At 39.3% G+C, this 20,303-nt stretch overlaps 1 long non-coding RNA gene across 1 annotated transcript; it reads left to right on the top strand.

Moving 5' to 3' along the window:
- Positions 1-11,331: 11,331 nt before the first annotated feature.
- Positions 11,332-16,574, top strand: LOC118938791. The gene is made up of 3 exons (XR_005036054.1): positions 11,332-11,511; positions 15,951-16,081; positions 16,406-16,574. It is a non-coding gene; the product is annotated as an uncharacterized LOC118938791 (long non-coding RNA).
- The last annotated feature ends 3,729 nt before the right edge of the window (positions 16,575-20,303 follow it).

Here is a 20,303-nt window from a genome sequence, read left to right as displayed (position 1 = left end):
TTCTTCACAACAGTATCTCGGACCTGCCTGGTGTGTTCCTTGTTCTTCATGATGCTCTCTGCGCTTTTAACGGACCTCTGAGACTATCACAGTGCAGGTGCATTTATACGGAGACTTGATTTTTATTTATTTATTTTTTCATTTTACCTTTATTTAACCAGGTAGGCAAGTTGAGAACAAGTTCTCATTTACAATTGCGACCTGGCCAAGATAAAGCAAAGCAGTTCGACAGATACAACAACACAGAGTTACACATGGAGTAAAACAAACATACAGTCAATAATAAAGTATAAACAAGTCTATATACAATGTGAGCAAATGAGGTGAGAAGGGAGGTAAAGGCAAAAAAGGCCTTGGTGGCAAGGTAAATACAATATAGCAAGTAAAACACTGGAATGGTAGTTTTGCAATGGAAGAATGTGCAAAGTAGAAATAAAAATAATGGGGTGCAAAGGAGCAAAATAAATAAATAAATTAAATACAGTTGGGAAAGAGGTAGTTGATAGGGCTAAATTATAGGTGGGCTATGTACAGGTGCAGTAATCTGTGAGCTGCTCTGACAGTTGGTGCTTGATTACACACAGGTGGATTGTATTTATCATCATTAGTCATTTAGGTCAACATTGGATAATTCAGAGATCCTCACTGAACTTCTGGAGAGAGTTTGCTGCACTGAAAGTAAAGGGGCTGAATAATTTTGCACGCCCAATTTTTCAGTTTTTGATTTGTTAAAAATGTTTGAAATATCCAATAAATGTCGTTCCACTTCTTGATTGTGTCCCACTTGTTGTTGATTCTTCACACAAAAAATACAGTTTTATATCTTTATGTTTGAAGCCTGAAATGTGGCAAAAGGTCGCAAAGTTCAAGGGGGCCGAATACTTTCGCAAGGCACTGTAGATCTTTAAGAGTTTATTCGGAAGATAACAGCTCTATAAATATTATTTTGTGGTGCCCGACTCTCTCCGTAGAGAGAATTACATTTACATGATCAGCTCAATCAGGTGATATTAATTACGGAGAAATTATTTTATAGAACAGCATGTCATATCACATAATCTGGCACAGCCAAAGACACGACAGTGGATTGATACCTATTAATCCTTCTGCCATGCAAATTTATTTTAGTAATCTGCCCTTCAGCGTGACTACACAGAAATGGAAATCTTTGGGTCACACACAATTTCAAAGATCTCTAAGGATTTCAAAGATCTCTATGGGCTCCCGAGAGGCGCAGTGGTCTAAGGAACTGCATCTCTGTGCAAGAGGTGTCACTACAGTCCCTGGTTCGAATCCAGGCTTTTTTTTTTTACTATTTGATTATATTACTCATTGTATAGCATGCCTGCTTTAAGACTGGATTTGGGGTGAGGCTCTGTTTGGTAGGGGATCTGTTCTCCACTGGCCTACCTGGTTAAATCAAGTTGGAAAAATAATAGAAAAATATCGCACTATGAACAGCAGAGGGCAGTATAGTACTTACATTTTCACAGTGTTGTAGGCTCTAAGTTGTTGGGTTCCAAACACAATATATTGGTTATGTGAAAGTTTGTATAAAACGTTCGTCTGATGTTGCAAAAACGTTCCCAGAACGTTGGTCTCACATTTAATTGTGGCAGTATGTTCTAAAAACATTACTGGTACATTGTGTAATTACATTACCTGGAAAACTAAAGAGAACACTTGGGGAATGTTCTGTGGTGGTTGTTACAGATGTTGTGCACAACATTACAGTAAATGTTAGAAGATTTCAAGGATATTTCATTTAAAACATTTTCTGAAATATTTCTGAATAATTAATTGAATGTTTTGGGGATGTTATCATTCTAATGTTAGATTAAACCCTTAATGAGAATCTAAGCTAATTTTCTGTGGATGTTCCCGGATTGCTGGGTCGTCACTGATGTCCAAGACTCAGGAATGACAAACTGTACACACAGAACTTACTAAACTGCCCCTCGTCTTTTTGACTATAGACTGCATGTATTATCAGTGAAGGCATACAGGCATACCAGCATACAAGCACTAACCTACAATGTAATTTCACCTTTCATATAATTTGAGACAAAGGCATCTGTTGACTATCACATATACACTATTGTAAACACTATTGTAAAGCTATTTCTTACCCTCTCCATACAGTCTAGACAGGCTGAAATGAATAATCAAAGTTTCAAGTTTTATTAGTTATATGTACAGGATACACATGGTATACACAGTCCAACGAAGTGCTTACTTGCAGATTCCTTCTTGATAACAACAACAATAAGAAATAATAAAATATTAGAATACAAACATACAGTAAATGGCTCAGAAGAATAGAATAAACATTTTAGCAAAAGTATAGTACAGGAAGGCACAATTTATAGTCCAATATTTACATGTGTTTTGGGGAAGGGGGGATTCGGGGGCAAGTGTTTATATTGTGCTTGTCAAGAAACCTCTCAGAGTAAAATGTGTATGCTCTCTTTTATTACTAGAGCTTGTTTACATCATTATTATAGTAGCACACACCACTCTTGCACAATGTGAATGTGGCGCATGTAAACTATTCCAACAGCTCACATCTGAGATCCCTAGAGACCAGTTAAAAAAAGCTCAGAGGTTCATTCATCTTTAATTAGCTTCTGTCCTGAGACCTTATTCAAGATCAGCTCTGAATTTTAAGAACCCTCGAGAACTCACTCACTCACCATCCTACTGAACTTTAAAGTAAGTTATGTAAATTATCATGAAGCAAAACTTTTTTATTCATAGCCATGGGAAGATGTGTGGGTTTGCTGCAATTATTCTTTTTATTTATGTATATTTTTTAAATTCAGATTTTTCAAGGGGTACCCTCAGCACCCCTACTTCCCACGGCTATGCAGTTATTAGTGTTGATTCAAAATGTTACTCCTAAATTCAATGAGCGTGGAGATGTGAAAATAATTGTGTTTTTTTGACAGGTTATCCCATTAACTTCTCTGGGATATGTGGGACGGTGGCGTTTCACCTCACCAACTGCCAGTGAAATTGCAGGGCGCCAAATTCAAAACGACAAATCCCATAATTAAAATTCCTCAAACATACAAGTATTTTACACCATTTTAAAGATACACTTCTTGTAAATCCAGCCACAGTGTCTTATTTCAAATAGGCTTTACGGCGAAAGCACACCAAACGATTATGTTAGGTCAGCACCTAGTCACAGAAAACCATTCATTGGCTGGAAAAAAAATCAGAAATAGCGATTTAAATTAATCACTAACCTTTGATGATCTTCATCAGATGGCACTCATAGGACTTCATGTTACACAATAAATGTGTGTTTTGTTCGATAAAGTTAATCTTTATGTCCAAAAACCTAATTTGAAATTGGTGTGTTATGATCAGAAATGCATTGTCTCAAACAAACATCCGGTGAAAGTGCAGAGAGCCACATCAAATTACAGAAATACTCGTAATAAACATTGATAAAAGATACAAGGGTTATGCATGGAAATATAGATAAACTTGTCCTTAATGCAACCGCTGTGTCAGATTTCAAAATGGCTTTACTGCGAAAGCACACCTTGCGATTATGTTAGGTCAGCGCTAGTCACAGAAAAACATCCAGCCATTTTCCAAAGAAGGAGAGGTGTCAGAAAAGTCAGAAATAGCGTTTTAAATATTCACTTACCTTTGATGATCTTGATCGGAATGCACTCCCAGGAATCCCAGTTCCACAATAAATGTTTGTTTTGTTCGATAAAGTCCATCATTTGTCCAAATACCTCCTTTTTGTTCGTGCGTTTAGCCCATTAATACAAATGCATAATGCGCGATCACTTGTTCAGACGAAATGTCAAAAAAGTTATATTACAGTTCGTAGAAACATGTCAAACGATTAATAGAATCAATCTTTAGGAGGTTTTTAACATAAATCTTCAATAATGTTCCAACCGGAGAATTCCTTTGTCTTTAGAAATACAATGGAACGCAGCTACTTCTCACGGGCGCACGCGTGATCAGCTCATGGCACTCTGCCAGACCTCTGGCTCAAACAGCTCTCATTCTTTCCTCCTCCACGGTATATTCGATAGGCAATGACTTGAAAAACTACAAACCTCAGATTTCCCACTTCCTGGTTGGATTTTTTCTCAGGTTTTTGCCTGCCATATGAGTTCTGTTATACTCACAGACATCATTCAAACAGTTTTATAAACTTCAGAGTGTTCTCTATCCGAATCAATTATATGCATATTCTAGCTTTTGGGCCTGAGTAGCAGGCAGTTTACTCTGGGCACCTTTTTATCCAAGCTACTCAATACTGCCCCCCAGTCCCAAAAAAGTTTTAAACACGACATTGTTTCATGATCATGAGCAAGCATGATTGCTTTCCATTTTAGTCAGTTATGAATTGAGCAATGCAATCTTTACATTTCACCTCAAAGTTAGCTTGTCAAATTTAGCTTGTCAAAGAAAATAAGTAGTTCTACTAATAAACGAAAAGGGTAGTTATTGAATGCAAGGTACTTAATCATTACATAAAATGGCTATGGCTCGTATCTTGAATTAAGCCTGACATTTGTAGCATTTGTCACAAAATCAAGTAAATGTACCTGGCAAGCTTTCGCCAGTTGATGTACCGTTAGAGAGAGAGAGCTGGCCAAAGGTTGGCTTACATTAGCTATTATTTTTGCCTCAATCAAACTAGACCTGAATCTGACACAGCAATAAACAGCTCTAATATTACAGGCTTCACTGTCATGATGCGCAGCACCGATTTCTTCATCTCGCTCCCGCCTGCACCTGCTGGCTTTCTGTCCAACTCCCACCCACTACCGCAGGAACTGGTCCCAAACCCAACCGGGGTCCCGCAATGTTATTTTAGACTATGTGATGCAACTCACTTGCCAGCCTTGGTCCCAGCAATTTTGTGCCCTACAGGCAATATCAAAAGCGCAAACATAACTTAAGAAACAGGTTAAATTACCAGAGATTCTCACATTGTATTGCTGGGCTATATCAGCCAATGTGCTAGATGTAGTTTGAAGAGAGCAGAGTTGGAGAGACTTGCACTTTTTCTTTAGCTATTTTTATAGCCTACCTTTCTGGAGTGGGAAGGTCTTCAGACTGAGAAATATGGGTGATCAATATTTAGGCTTATTTCTAGGCAATGTAGTAAACTATAGCCTAATCATAGGCTATTTAGGAAGTACATTTCCTTGGAAAGATGACTGTCCCATGCTTCTCTGCCCATGTATACATAGGCTATAGCCTACTTTATTTAATGGAGACCACAATCGCACCTGATCTTGCAGGTAAGGATACTGAACTGGAAGCAGCAAGAATGATGACCGAGACACTTGCTACGTTTTGCACACTCCTATAGGATATAGCCTACATTTTAGAAGGACAATTTATGGTTAATGAGACAAATAAATGGGTAATGCATACTTATTGAAAAGTAAAAGGCGCAACGCTCGCTCACCATGTGTTCACCATAGTAGCCTAACCTATGTGTTCACCATAGTAGCTTAACCTGTGTTCACCATAGTAGCTTAACCTGTGTTCACCGTAGTAGCCTAACCTATGTGTTCATCATAGTAGCCTAACCTATGTGTTCACCATAGTTGCCTAACCTATGTGTTCACCATAGTAGCCTAACCTATGTGTTCACCATAGTAGCCTAACCTATGTGTTCATCATAGTAGCCTAATCTATTTCTTCACCATAGTATCCTAACCTATGTGTTCACCATAGTAGCCTAACCTATGGTCACCATAGTAACCTAACCTATGTGTTCACCATCGTAGCCTAACCTATGGTCACCATAGTAACCTAACATATGTGTTCACCATAGTAGCCTAATCTATGTGTTCACCATAGTAGCCTAACTTATGTTCACCATAGTAGCCTAACCTATGGTCACCATAGTAACCTAACCTATGTGTTCACCATAGTAGCCTAACCTATAGTCACCATAGTAGTCTAACCTATGTGTTCACCATAGTAACCTAACCTGTGTTCACCATAGTAGCTTAACCTGTGTTCACCGTAGTAGCCTAACCTATGTGTTCATCATAGTAGCCTAACCTATGTGTTCACCATAGTAGCCTAACCTATGTGTTCACCATAGTAGCCTAACCTATGTGTTCACCATAGTAGCTTAACCTGTGTTCACCGTAGTAGCCTAACCTATGTGTTCACCATAGTAGCTTAACCTGTGTTCACCATAGTAGCCTAACCTATGTGTTCATCATAGTAGCCTAACCTATGTGTTCACCATAGTAGCCTAACCTATGTGTTCACCATAGTAGCCTAACCTATGTGTTCACCATAGTAGCTTAACCTGTGTTCACCGTAGTAGCCTAACCTATGTGTTCACCATAGTAGCTTAACCTGTGTTCACCGTAGTAGCCTAACCTATGTGTTCATCATAGTAGCCTAACCTATGTGTTCACCATAGTAGCCTAACCTATGTGTTCACCATAGTAGCCTAACCTATGTGTTCACCATAGTAGCCTAACCTATGTGTTCACCATAGTAGCCTAACCTATGTGTTCACCATAGTAGCCTAACCTATGGTCACCATAGTATCCTAACCTATGTGTTCACCATAGTAGCCTAACCTATGGTCACCATAGTAACCTAACCTATGTGTTCACCATCGTAGCCTAACCTATGGTCACCATAGTAACCTAACATATGTGTTCACCATAGTAGCCTAATCTATGTGTTCACCATAGTAGCCTAACTTATGTTCACCATAGTAGCCTAACCTATGGTCACCATAGTAACCTAACCTATGTGTTCACCATAGTAGCCTAACCTATGGTCACCATAGTAGTCTAACCTATGTGTTCACCATAGTAACCTAACCTATGGTCACCATAGTAACCTAACCTATGTTCACCATAGTAGCCTAACCTATGGTCACCATAGTAGTCTAACCTATGGTCACCATAGTAACCTAACCTATGTGTTCACCATAGTAGTCTAACCTATGTGTTCACCATAGTAACCTACCCTATGTGTTCACCATAGTAACCTAACCTATGGTCACCATAGTAGCCTAACCTATGGTCACCATAGTAGTCTAACCTATGTGTTCACCATAGTAACCTAACCTATGTGTTCACCATAGTAACCTAACCTATGGTCACCATAGTAGCCTAACCTATGGTCACCATAGTAGTCTAACCTATGTGTTCACCATAGTAACCTAACCTATGTGCTCACATTGGTTGAGTGCCCTCAACTTCTTTTCATTATCAATATTTATTTACAGATACTGTAGTAAACTACAGTCTAATCATATTGAAGTTGACTGCCACGTGATTCTCTGGCCATGTAGGCAGCCTACTCTATATATATTGGATTTTTTGGGGTACTTTTTACCCCTTTTCATGATATCCAATAGGTAGTTACAGTCTTGTCCCATCACTGCAACTCCTGTACTGATTCGGTAGAGGCAAAGGTCGAGAGCCATGCGTCCTCCGAAGCACGACCCCTCCAAGCTGCACTGCTTCTTGACACACTGCTTGCTTAACCTGGAAGCCAGCCATACCAATGTGTCAGAGGAAACACCGTACAGCTGGCTAACAAAGTCAGGGGTCATGCGCCAGGCCGATAACAAGGAGTTGCTAGAGCGCGATGGGACAAGGACACCCCTACTCTATTTCAATAAGATCACACATACTAGGCGCACTTGACCTCTCACGCCCAACTAGGAGAGGTAGGCTACAGAAGTTGAAGCAGCGAATGCTGAGTGTGTGAGTAATGCAAAAAAGATGTGCTTTTAATACAATAGGTAGGCTAATGCATACAAAGCAGAAACAGGACCGTTTCAAAATAATCTGTGGGACAACAAATATATTTGCATCCCAAATTTGTCTGTCTGACCACCCGCTCCCGCCTGCAGCATGAAAAATGCTCCTTACAGAGTTATATTCTGGATCTACCAATTGTGTTCCCATTTACAATGCATTGAAATGATATTGCATCATTTGTTTCAGTCTGTGTAACATCTCATGTTTCTTAGCTGTATTATACCTCGTCCAGGCAAAGGGTGCCTGTATTAATCAGCTGAATGGCCCTGAGCATTGCAGATGGTTTGATGCATCCTGTCAAGTGAGGTTTCACCTTGGAGATGAGGACCACTAGAAACGTTACTGCTCTGAAGTATGGTGTCCATTTTATGTCACTTTAGGCTGAGGGTGTTAAATAATGTGCCACTTATTACACTACCGGCAAGAGCAGTTAGAAATCAGTTCCCTCATGCTGTTCATAAAATGTCATCATTCTCTGAGGCCAAGGCTCCTAGACCCCAGCATTCTAGTTGTGACTAGTGGGACTATCCTGCTATGAAAAAGTAACTTCCAGTCATAGCTGTACTCCCTCTAGTCAGGACCCAGCATTCTGTCATCATGTCATGCTCTAGCCACTGTTTCAGTCTTGTTAGTATGACAGGAATGAAAAAGACTTGTCTATGCTGGTAAGAAGAATCGTCATGCTTTTTACCTAGTTCTTCTGATTCCATTGGAAGTGTAAGCATATTGAGGAACCATTGTTCCAGTTCTTAGTTATCTTTCGTCCTAGTTCCTCTTGGTTCTTCTAACAGAGAAACAGCGTCTCAATATCCTAAAGTGTTCCTGGCCTGCTCCTTTCCATCATCTGCAATGATCTAAAGCTTATGAGTGGGATAAATATGGCTGAATATGCTAGCCTTCAATGGAAATGATCTTTTTCGCTCAACTCCTTGTTTAGTCTTCTTGTACTTCAATGGGAAAAAACCTTGCTGACATTGAAAAAAAACTTTATTTGTATTCATTTATGTAACAGACAAAACCCCCTTTTGGTAATAATAATTTGATTGAGTTTGAGTGAGAGCAGAACAAAGCAACTCCGCCAATAGACCTACATTAATGGTTGACCTTGGTCCCTTACAGAAAAGGACTATTATGTACCACACAAAAGACTGCATGAACTTAAATGCTCCTGCAACAAGGTAGGCAAAACAGAGGCACAATGAAGTTCAGTCTCACTCGTTGTGATAATTTCTGTGCTCTGTACGCTTTCATTTGCATGCATAAAAGCCAGGCTGAAAAATATAACTTCCCCTCTTGAGACACATTACTTTGAAAGTAATGTGAGAACAATTGCTGAGTAATGGTGGCCACACTTGCCTATTTTAATTGTATATTCAGTCAGGTCCAAAATTATTGGCACCCTTGATAAAGATGAGCAAAAAATACTATAAAATACATAATAAATATACTAAGCTATATTATAGGCTCCCAATTTAAAAAATATTGGTTTTTTTCCAAAGAGCTCTATTTTTTTGCATCTGACCATAGCACCGGTTCCAATCCAAGTGAAAATGGCGTTTAGCAAACTTCAGGCATTTACATTTGTTGGATGACATGAAAATAGAGCTCTTTGGCCACACACACCAGTGGTGGGTTTGGAGTTGAAAGAAGGATGCCTAAGTGGAAAATAACCCCATACCTACTGTAAAATATATATTTTGATATTATGGGGCTATTTTTCTTCCACTGGTCCTGGGGCTCTTGTTAGGGTCAACGGCATCATCAACTTTACACAGTACCAGAAAATTTTACCCCAAAACTTGGTTGCATCTGCAAGGAGGCTGAAACTTAGCCGCAAGTGGATCTTCCAGCAAGACCATGACCCCAAACACACATCAGAATCCACAAGGAAATTGTTAATTTATCATAAAATCAACATTTTGCTATGGCATCTCAGTCTCCATCTCAGAAACCGGAGGACAGCTAGCTTCCATCCTCCTCTGGTTGCCTCTGCAAGGTAGCTGAAACTTGTCCACAAATGGATCTTCCAGCAAGACCATGACCCCAAGCACACATCAAAATCCACAAAGAAATTGTTAATTTACCATAAAATCAACATTCGGTCTCCGGACTTGAACCCCATTGAAAACCTGTGGTTTGAATTGAAGAGGGCAGTCCATAAGCACAGCCCAAAGGATATCAAGGATCTGGAAAGATAGATTATGTATGGAAGAATGGTTTAAGATCTCTCCCAGTGTGTTCTCCAAACTCATAAAACATTTTAGAAAAAGGCTCAGTGCCGGGGTATTGCAAAGTATTGAAAACTGGATGCCAATAATTTATTCAATCGTATTATTTATTTTATACAGTCTTTTTTGCTCATCGTTATCAAGGGAACAAATGATTCTGGACAATACTGTATCTTACTTTAAATCTCTTGTGATGTCAAAGTCAGAGACATTCCTAATTGTCCAACCCTCTGGCAAAGAACAGGTGGAAAACAACTCATTTCAGACGTGTTTTCACCGCAGCTGTGCTTACTCACACACAGACACACACACACACACACACACACACACACACACACTCACACTCACACTCACACTCACACTCACACTCACACTCACACTCACACTCACACTCACACTCACACTCACACTCACACTCAAACACACACACACACACACACACAGACACACACACTCAAACAAACACAGACACACACACACTCAAACACACACACACACACACACACACACACTCAAACACACACACACACACACACACACACACTCAAACACACACACACACACACTCAAACACACACACACACACTCAAACACACACACACACACACACTCAAATACACACACACACAGACACAGACACACAGACACAGACACACAGACACACACACACACACACACACACACACACACACACACACACACACACAGACACACACACACACACACACACACACATAAACCATCTCCACAGGACGTTGAGTTGAAAAATTCTAAAACCACTTTCAGAAAACTAAACTGAACTGATTGACATTTATTGATTGGTCAGATACTTTATCTCTACACCTTCACTAAAAGCACGGAGGTCTCCTGTTATTTTCCAAATGTGGCTCTAGTGTAGACTTTTTTGTATTAGTAAGAACTCTAATGCGTTGGCATCATCATTTACAAACATCATCACTCCTATATTATGTTTGTCACGGCATGGTCCCTGACTTCGTTCTTAAATCGATCACAAACTTGTTAATTCATCAGCGTCTATCTTACATTCATCTGTGATTATAAACGAGCTCACAAACTTTGTGTGGTGGGGTCCAGTAAAGGGTCATGTTCATTAGGCAGTTGGCACCAAACAGAAGACAATTGACTGAAACATGGAGGCACTACCTGGATTTGTCCAATAAGAAACACCCATTTTAGTTTCCCGTTGCAAAATGTTTCCAAACATTTTCGGTTACGTGCCCTAATGAACATGCCCCACCTGTGCTGCCAGAATGAAGGAGGAGCCGTTAAGCAGTGGTGAAGCTCGCCCAGAGGTCGCTGGAGGCTGTCAGGTGTGACCAGGGGAGAGGTGCAAGTCAATTGGACAGATCTGTCACTACCAAGGCCCTCGGGATGCGGGTGACATGACATGAGAGTCTCCGTGATCACTCTAGTAGAGCCTGACAACCGGTTCCAAGGAGACTGCAAGGTCTACAAAGGGGATGTAGGTAAATACCAGACCCGGGTTCAAATGGTTATATTTATATTTTTTATAATTAAGCTGCGGTTGATTGAGCTTGTCTGGCGCATTGGAGCCAATAGACTGGTCCTAAAAATGCAATGCAGGCCCATCTGGTACTCTAGGCAGGCTCAGTCAAATGCTTAAGAGAAAACAAATACTATTTGAACTCAGACAGGTCTGATTTAAAACCAACCTGAAAACAAACATGTAGTGGAATTACCTAAATTAGTCTTTAAAACTAGTGGGAGGTAATTTGTAATTGGCTGGATTATCTTGAATATCAATGTGATGTAATAACAGCATTAGCATATTTGCCTTAGTGCATGATTTCATCGAAGTACAAAAAGAAAGGCATTCAAATGTTGCAGGTTTTTTATTTTATTTTAATTTAACCAGGCAAGTCAGTTAAGAACAAATTCTTATTTTCAATGATGGCCAAGGAACAGTGGGTTGTACCTTGTCAGCTCGGGGGTTTGAACTTGGAACCTTCCGCTCTAACCACTAGGCTACCCTGCTTTTCTGACTGCACGGTATGTTCTTTGGGTCACATTGCAACCTCCACAACAATCGCAATATTACCAGCAGCATAGCCTCAGCAGCTATATATCACAATGACAGTTCTGATACAACATTATGGTACTCTTGTCACCTCTAGCGGTTAGATTTTTCTTTTTGGTTGGCACACAGGCCAAAAAAAAGAGTGATGCAAACTAGTTCACAAGCTCAAGGACAGAGTTAGGTACAAAGAGTAATACTTAGCACAATAAACATACCTCACGCTAATAAAAGTGTCGGTGCTGGCTGAAAGGTAGTAACATAAATAGTAAGTTCATAAAAGGGCCCGTCTTCACTCAGCTCAAACTTCTCAAGCATCTGAAAGTCATGGTGGGGTGGGTGGTGGTTCTGCTGGGAATGGGGCGATCACTCACATTCCGGGGACGAAGGTTTCCGGTAATGAAACTGTCACAACGAATGGGATATAGTGCTTTATCTTTTTTTTATGTGTACTTTTTACAACCCCAATCTATGCTAGTCTGTGCCCTACTTTTGCTCCATTCCTGAACATTCTCTGGCGGTCCCCTCAATGTCAAAGACAGAAGTTCTGTATTCTTAAAAAGACATTACAAACCTCGAGTAGTCTTCTGTTGAGATAAGTCAAAGTCCCAGGCCATCTGTTTTGTGGATCCAGCTATAACCAACAATAGAAAATGTGTGGAAAAAAAATGTGCACAATATAATTTCCAGATTTGTGGTGCTTTATCTTTGACATTAATTTGGGGTTGAGCGATAAAGCAGAATGAGATTCCAACGCACGTTTATTAATGTGTTTAAGTGACAGGAAGCTAATTCATTTGCTTTGGTAAAAGAGACTGATGGAGGAAATAGTAGTACATGTTGAATGTGTCTCCTTCTTCTGGTGTAGCACTTTACGAAGTGCAGTTCAAGATCTAGCACTCTGGTTCATAAAATCTAAATGAACACATGGACATGAACAATAAACAGTGCAGCACACAATTTTCACTGGCATCCAGTCAGAACAGTAGTACGTGACAGATTTGATTATTTTTATGCATTTTTCTTGCAAAACAGAAAAGTGATTGTGAATCAGCATGCTGTCTTAGATACTGTACATTCGTTTTAATATAATGAAAAACAATATAAAATGACTTTTGAATCAGTAGTCACTGGACCAAATGTAATGTAACCAATGGAGCACAGCAGATAAGAGGTTTTTGACAGTCGTCTTAGATTAGATATTTTTTTTATTGTCTAATTTTCACAGATATTTGCTTTACTCACAAGAAAATACACTGTGATATGGTGAGGGACATTGGATAGGCCAGACATAACATGACATATACATATTCATGAAAAAACAAAAGAATGACAGCTTAAGGACTCTTACCCCTCCCTTCCACATTACATAGCTGTCCCTCCTATATTCAATGTTACACATCCCTTTAATGTCCAAGGTCCCTGAGCGTTTCACATAATGTTATTGCACAACTCTATAGTTTCAACACTTGCAAGAGTTTAGTGTCCTACATTGAACCTTTGCTGATGATTCAGAGTACAGCTGGGATGCGATGCCTGGGGGATTCAAGGCCTGAATCCTTAAAGCCCACTGAGGCCCCGATGATCTTTGGCCTATCTATGACTAAGAAATATGAACTTAGAATTGCGGAAACATAAATCTAAGTTCTTCGCGGAGGGACAGAAATTCTCCAAAGGTTTGTGTTGAGTTTATTGGTGTTCATGAGGAACACACACGTGCACACGCACAGCGGTCAACACGGATGTGTCATTAACCCCCAGCATCTGCAACTTGGATGATATGTTTTTTCATTTCCTGCCCCCCCCCCCCCCCCCCCCCCCCCTTGTTTCCCTCAACCCGTCACAACATTCAGGAGAAACCATGCCCAGGATATGGATGCAGTATGACTGTCAATGCGGTGGCTCTAACATCTGTCATCCAGACTTGGTTTCACTGAGTGTCAAACTCATGGTTGCATATGGACTAGTTGTCAAAATCAGACTAACCTTTGTGTGAAACAGTGGGTCTATAGCTAGCTATGATCAGACAAAGTGAGTAGCTAGCTAGCTAACAATATACTAATATCTCAATATTATGACCAAGCACACTATGCCTTGAATTAGGCCATCCTCTGATTTGGTTGAAGGTGATCCAATTGCTGACAAATTAATTTGCTAACCAATTAAAACAGTTTCAACGAGGAAGAATACCAGACTGATATGTGAAGTGAAACAGGAATAGTAAACAGAGGTGTCATGCCCATAGGGGGCACAGGGGCACAGATTTGTCCTGTTAACCTTTTCACGTGTGAGTTCCAAATATCTGTAACCATTGTCCCTGTGTGAGTTTTTTCATGCCTGTGATGTCAGAATGCTCTCATTGTTCCATAAGGCACGCTGCCTGCTATGTTTCAACTTCAACTTGTCAATTTCAAATAATTTTCTAACAAGTTTTATTTTCTAACAACAGTTTGAATTGAGGTGTGTTCCTGTTGCAGGAATTAAATTGCTCTATGTTTTAATACCCAATTAAAATTAAACACTGTCAATTCATAAGGATTTGTAAGACCCTTATTTTATAATAATGGACAGAGCCCAGTCTTAAAGTCAAACAGCAGAGTTTATTCACGAGAATACTGAACACGATACAGTTTACCACAGGTTATAAACTGAAAATGACGTCATTAGTTCCAGTACCAACCCGTCTCTTCTCCCACCCTGGTACAAAGGCAGTATCTCAAGCCTTCCCACATCATCTCCCTACCAATTTAAAATAATTTATGACCGAGCCAAGGTCTTCTTGTGTAGATAAGCATTCTAGCCAGTCTGAAGATATAGTTCATTCATTTCTACCAAGGAACAGACAGTCATTGTTCTAATTCTTGATTGTATTTACACACATTATATTCAGTACTAGGATTAAGAAAGAAAATTCATACATATACAGTAACATAATAGTATTCTGATTAGTACATACACAGTAACATAATAGTATTCTGATTAGTATATATACAGTAACATAATAGTATTCTGATTAGTCAGTCCTGATTGAAATGTATACATAATTAGTCATTATTGATAAAAATTCCCTTAACAGTTCCGCCTCCTCATTAATTGGCTCCTGAGTGGTGCAGTGGTCTAAGGCACCGCAGTGCAAGAGGTCCCTGGTTCGAATCCAGGCTGTCTCACATCCAGTTGTGATTGGGAGTCCCATAGTGCGGCGCATAATTGGCCCAGTTTTGTCCGGGGTAGGCTGTCATTGTAAATAATAATTTGTTGTACCTCTACAGGATTGGTGTCCCCCCCGTGGGATGGTTGAGCTAATGTGATTAGAATGAAGTAACAGGAAAAAATGTCACTGTAAAGCTACTGTCCAATTTACAGTAGGTTTACAGTGAAAGAATACCATACTATTGTTTGAGGAGAGTGCACAGTTATGAACTTGAAAATGTATTAATAAACCAATTAGGCACATTTGGACAGACTTGATACAACATTTTGAACAGAAATGCAATGGTTCATTGGATCTGTATAAACTTTGCACGTACACTGCTGCCATCTTGTGACCAAAATCTAAATTGTGCCTAAACTGGAATAATACATTGTTTTTTCTTTGTATTGTCTTTTACCAGATCTAATGTGTTATATTCTCCTACATTAATTTCACATTTCCACAAACTTCAAAGTGCTTCAGGTCCTGAGCTACAGGCAGTAAGATTTGGGTATGTCATTTTAGGCAAACATTTTTAAAAAAGGAGGTTGTTCTTAACTGACTTGCCTAGTTAAATAAAAAAACAATAACAAATTCACATAATAAGTAGCCCATTTCACTATTGTGGACAATTTATGTTTGAGGCTTTACTGAGCTGGACAAACGTCTCTCTTCCCTAGTGTTTCCCCAGATCAAGTATGAAGACATTGCGCATCTCTAGTCAAAACAGGCCTTGCAGATTTTCTGGCTGGCGCCCGCATGGTTGGTTTCCTTTCAAATTGGACTTTGACATTTGTACGTTCCTATCAAAGTAAGTGGCTTATTTTCTGTATATCGTGTTGTTGTTTCTGCTGTAGCACACCGTTTGTATGGATCATAATGTATTTACTGTTTTAGTAACATGTTTTCAAGTACTGGTGACAAATCATGCATTCCAATTCTTGCAGAGTTTGTAATGGACACATATGATGTGTGTAAAATACTTTTTTGAATATTTTACTAATTATGATGAGCTAATTCTAAGCTATTTGCCGGCTATGTGTGGCATAGGGCTGGGCGATATGGCCAAAATATTATATCATGGTATATTTTTTTTTTTAAATGAACGGAATGACGGTATTTGGCGGTTTTTCAGTGGCAGGGACTGGGAGACTAGTCAGGATTGAAGCAAAGATGAACGGAACATATTACAGAGAAATCCTTAATGAAACCTGCTCTAGAGCGCCCAGGACCTCAGACTGGGTTGAAGGTTCACCTTCCATCAAGACAACAACCGTAAGCGCACAGCCAAGACAACGCAAGACTGACTTTGGGATAAGTCTCTGAATGTCCTTGAGTGGCCCAACTAGAGCCCAGACTTGAACCCTATCGAACATCTCTAGAGAGACATGAAAATAGCTGTGCAGCAACGCTCCCCATCCAACCTGACAGAGCTTGAGAGGATCTGCCGAGAAGAATGGGAGAAAGTCCCCAAATACAGTTGTGCCAAGCTTGTAGCGTCATACCCAAGAAGACTCAAGGCTGTAATCGCTGCCAAAGGCGCTTCAACAAAGTGCAGAGTAAAGGGTCTGAATTCTTATGTAAATGCGATTCTAATGTTCAGTTTTAATATATATATATATAAACTAGTAAAAATGTGAAACTGTTTTTGCTTTGTCATTATGGGGTATTGTGTGTAGATTGATGAGAAAAAAAAAATCTATTTTAGAATAGGGCTGTAACCTACCAAAACGCAGAAACTGTCAAGGGGTCTGAATACTTTCAGAATTTTTCAAGTCTCATAGCAAAGGGTCTTTAATACTTATGTAAATGTGATATTTTCGTTTTTTTTATATTAAATTAGCTAACAATTCTAAACTGTTTTTGCTTTGTCATTATGGGGTATTGAGGGTATCAAAAATAAATATTTAATCCATTTTAGAATAAGGAAGAGGTCTGAATATTTTCCAAATGCACTGTATGCAGCACTCTAATTCGTAATGAAAATGTAGATTTAAAAATCATTTTAAATGCATTTTTTTTGGGCACATTTGTGCTTTTATGGTGGTTAAGACAGGACCCACGAGTGCACTTTGATAGCCTATGCAATAACTTGATAGCCTATGCACTGCAGATGACAAGATAAGTATTATGATGTTTGGTTTAGAAATCTTTCATATATAAAAACATTTTGCACATCGTCACATCCATGACGGTACATTTTCCTCTCTAAATATATATATGACCATTTTTATGTTTTCATTGTGTAGCGAAGCCTTAATTTCAAAATGGCTATGAATATTTGACCCTTTAAGATAATGCCGCAATCAGTTGCTTGTAATTTTGGATAGAGCAGACATTTCCATATATTTTTGTTAACTGCATGTGACAACTCTACCAGTCCTATTTATGATATAATTTACAAAGATTATACCAAATTTAAACAATGTTTTTTGAAAGAATTAAACAGAAATTGCAACCAGCTTTATATTGCTTGTTTTAAAAATGGCAATGTTTTGGAGATGAAACACATTTTGTTGATACCAGTTTAATCTGTCAGCGCCACTGACTGGCTAGCGCTTAGCTAGCAAACGTTATCTATATTATTTTTTCACAATTCATGCGATAGCTAGCTAACTAATGATTTGCCTAAACACTTATTTTTAGGTGAATACATTGTTGTCTTTTAATACCAATGTGCACAACAACATGCTATTGTCACTGTTCAGTAGCATGTTAGCTAGCACAGCTAAATTCTCTAAAATGTCATTGAAGGCGGCTTATGGTAGTGAAATTAACATTACATTCTCTGGCAACAGTTCTGGTAGACATTCCTGCAGTCAGCATGCCAATTGCACACTCCCTCAACTTGATCTGTGGCATTGTGTTTTGTGACACAACTGCACATTTCAGAGTGGCCTTTTATTGTCCCCGGCATATGTGTAATCATGCTGTTTAATCAGCTTCTTGATATTCCGCACCTGTCAGGTGTATAGATTATCTTGGCAAAGGAGAAATACTAACAGGTATGTAAATAAATGTGTGCACAAAATTTGAGAGAAATACACTTTTTGTGCGTATGGACCATTTTTGTTATCTTTCATTTCAACTTATGAAACATGGGTCCAACTCTTTACATGTTGTGTTTATATTTTTGTTCAACTTCCTCTCTTTTCAATAACCTGTATGGAACACAATATGGTCTACTTGGCATGTAGGTTTCTCACTTGTGGCACACATTTAGATTTGCGGGAGCGGATTGGGTAGGGTACATGCAAATGAATCTGTTCCACTGTCAGTTGCAAACACTCAGGCTACTCTCTTGGATCAGTGCCAATAATTGCAAAAGTGAAAAATGTTCTCCGGTCTGTCATTTGATTTAGTTTCCCCAATGGCAAATCTAAATCTGGCAAAGACTTCCATAATTCTCATTGATTTAGTTGAATACCCGGTCTCAGAAATTATGCAAAATGTCAGAGGTATGCGGTCAACATAGCAACACCGAAAGCTCCTCTGTCTCTTGTTGCTCTGTCTGGAAGATAATAATAAACGTGGATATTTCAAGTGTCTACAATGTTTGTCATGCTGTGCGGACTTATGTGCAGCTTGGTGGGGAAACTTGGCAGCCTTAATTGTACAGTATTGCAGAGCTCTTTGTCATAGAAACGTCAGTAGGAGGGACAGGAGGGAAGGGTGCAGACTTGTAAAAATATATATTATTTTAAATAGAACTCGATTTTAAGAAGCCCATTTACCAGCAGTTGAAGTGAAGCCTTTGTTTGCAGCAATTTCTCAAATGTTGATTTAATTGCATATTTACCCAATGTGTCAATACATGAGAAATAGACTGGGCAATAATAACATCATTGAATCAAAATGTATTGTTTGTGAAGTAGATAGTAAGAATGTCCCCTCTATACAGATACAATTTACTGTACCATATTGAAAATATGTAATTTACTCAACAGAACACTGAAATAAGATGACATTTCAGGATGCTTCAGAGCTGTGTGAAAGAGCAGGGCTCCTGAGTGGTGCAGCGGTATAATGCACTGCATCTCAGTGCAAGAAGCATCACTACAGTCCCTGGTTCGATTCTAGGCTGTATCACATCCGGCAGTGATTGGGAGTCCCAAACTCGCACAATTGTCCGAGTTTGGACGGGGTAGGCCATCATTGTAAATAAGAATATGTTCTTAACTGACTAACCTGATAAAATAAATAATGTTTCCATTAGCGTTACCAGCCTCAGAAATTGCAGCCCAATTAAATGCTTCACAGAGTTCAAGTAAGAGACACATCTTAACATAAACTTTTCAGAGAAGATTGCGTGAATCAGGCCCTCTTGGTCAAATTGCTGCAAAGAAACCACTATTTGTATTTATTATGGATCCCCATTAGCTGCAGCTACTCTTCCGGGGGTCCAGCAAAATTAAGGCAGTTCATATAATTTTAAAACATTACAATACATTCACAGATTTCACAACCCACTGTGTGGCCTCAGGCCTCTACTCCACCACTACAACATATCTACAGTACTAAATCCATGTGTATGTATAGTGCGTATGTTATTGTGCCAATGTTTGTGTTGCTTCACAGTCCCCGCTGTTCCATAACGTTTTTTTGAATCTGTTTTTTTAAATCTAATTTTACTGCTTGCATCAAGTTACTTGTTGTGGAATAGAGTCCCATGTAGTCATGGCTCTATTTAGTACTGTGTGCCTCCCATAGTCTGTTCTGGACTTGGACTGTGAAGAGACCTCTTGTGGGGTATGCATAGGTGTCCGAGCTGTGTGCCAGTAGTTTAGACAGACAGCTCGGTGCATTCAACATGTCAATAAAAGTAGTGAAGTCAATCTCTCCTCCACTTTCAGGCAGGGGAAATTGACATGCATATTATTAAAATTAGCTCTCTGTGTACATCCAAGGGCCAGCCGTGTTGCCCTGTTCTGAGCCAATTGCAATTTTCCGAAGTCCTTTTTTGTGGCACCTGACCATGCGACTGAACAGTAGTCAAGGTGCGACAACTAGGGCCCGCAGGACCTGCCTTGTTG

The sequence above is a fragment of the Oncorhynchus mykiss genome, chromosome 15 (assembly GCF_013265735.2).
Source record: "Oncorhynchus mykiss isolate Arlee chromosome 15, USDA_OmykA_1.1, whole genome shotgun sequence".
NCBI classification, from domain to species: Eukaryota; Metazoa; Chordata; class Actinopteri; order Salmoniformes; family Salmonidae; genus Oncorhynchus; species Oncorhynchus mykiss.
This window is presented reverse-complemented; position numbering and strand designations above follow the sequence as displayed.